Raw genomic sequence first — 1,684 nt, 5'->3', positions numbered from 1 at the left:
TTGCCGAGGAGTAGCGTTGTTTAGAGTTCTTTTATCGAGATTTGACTTGTGAATGTTTCAACTGTAGTTGAATCGATTAAGGTTGCATTGTGCTCGTGTTGAGTGGGGTGAATAGAAGTAAGAATAAGTGAGGCAGAGGTGGATGGTAGCCAAGCAGGTCACCAAGACGGTATTGATGAAATTAATAGTGTGTACAACCCATCTCAACCAAGTGAAATGGGTGCGATTTGCCTACCTTCAACAGATGGGAATGCAATATTTGAGGTCACAAGAGCAACTCTTCATCTCCTCCAAATGAAGGGACTTTATTGAGGGATGGCTCATGAAGATCCACATGAGCATGTAAGGAATTTTATAGAGGTATGCAACCCATTTTCATTCAAGAATGTGTCACATGAGTCAATCCGGCTCAGGTAATTTTGCACTATCTTTGATGGGGGGAGGCTAGCAAGTGGTTGGCTGAGTTATCAAGGAATTCCATCACATCATGGGATGAGCTGATCACGACATTCAATGCAAGATTCTTTCCTCCATCGAGGATGATGAAACTCAGAGATAACATTCAAGGTTTCAAGCTATGGGAGGGTGAACCCATCCATGAAACGTGGTTGAGGTTTAAAAAACTTCTTCTTCAATGCCCAACTCATGGGTTACCAGACGATTCGCTACTCCAATATTTTTATCGGAGTCTTGATTCGGTAAATAAAGGAGTAGTTGATCAATTGGTTCGAGGAGGGATAATGTTGCAATCACTCAAAGTGGCTTCATTTCTTCTTGATGATATGACTAAAATAAACCAAGCTTGGTACACTCGAGAAGATCAATTTTCACCTTTTTGTTTTAGAATGACTAAAGAGAAACTTGATAAGGAAAAAGAAAGGGATGAGAACATCAAGAAGATTTTGGCCCAAATGGAGTTACTACAAGATCATGTATTAAAAAATGTAAAGAAGCAAAAGGGGGAAAATAGAGTGTTTAGAGTTGAGGAGGGTTCTTCCTCGGGTAAATCAAAGCCGGGGGAGAATCAAGATTGAAATTCCAAGAGATATGAGGAAGGTTCCCACCCACGCTATTTATAGCGAGGTGGGAATCAAGGTTGGAACTTTCACAAAGTGGAAGAGCAAAGAAGATATCATCAAGAATGGGCTGAGCAAAGTGACTATTGGAGAAGAGAGGATGATCATGAAGAACATCACATTCAATCGAGTGAGATCCCATAGTCAAAAGGGACTGGACGTAGTCCCCGGGTGAATGACTTGATGTCGCATCCTTGACAAAGTTGAAGGTTCGGATGATTTGTTAAAAGGAATGAAGGCCAATATTTCGTTACTATATACTAGAGTGAACTCTCACACGGATGCAATCAAGCTACTTGAAGGTCAGATGAGTTTACTTTCCGCACAATTGGAGCCAAACATGACGAAGCAAAATGGTGATAGAGGGCTAGATGTGGTTATACGAAGTGGAAAGGTGGTGGTAGGTGATGTGAAGGAAAATGATGAAGCACAAACTCACGAAGTAGACAAGAGCATTGAGGAAGATGAAACACCCATCCAACAAATTGTTGCCTAGGAGTTATAAACAAATGTACCAAATAGTCCTCCAATGTCAAAGGTGGCACAACCTCTACCAAAAGGGACCTATCCATTTCCCCAACACCATAAGAAGAATAATGAAGATAAAA

General features: G+C 41.0%; 1 non-coding gene across 1 annotated transcript; it reads right to left on the bottom strand.

The window, feature by feature from the left end:
* Positions 1–545: 545 nt before the first annotated feature.
* Positions 546–652, bottom strand: LOC125829144 (small nucleolar RNA R71). The gene has a single exon (XR_007443079.1). It is a non-coding gene; the product is annotated as a small nucleolar RNA R71 (small nucleolar RNA).
* Between the last annotated feature and the right edge of the window lie 1,032 nt (positions 653–1,684).

This window comes from Solanum verrucosum, unplaced genomic scaffold (assembly GCF_900185275.1).
Source record: "Solanum verrucosum unplaced genomic scaffold, falcon-dt-bn FXZP01000007.1, whole genome shotgun sequence".
NCBI classification, from domain to species: Eukaryota; Viridiplantae; Streptophyta; class Magnoliopsida; order Solanales; family Solanaceae; genus Solanum; species Solanum verrucosum.
The sequence above is the reverse complement of the archived record's forward strand: the minus strand, read 5'-3'. Positions and strand labels throughout refer to the sequence as shown.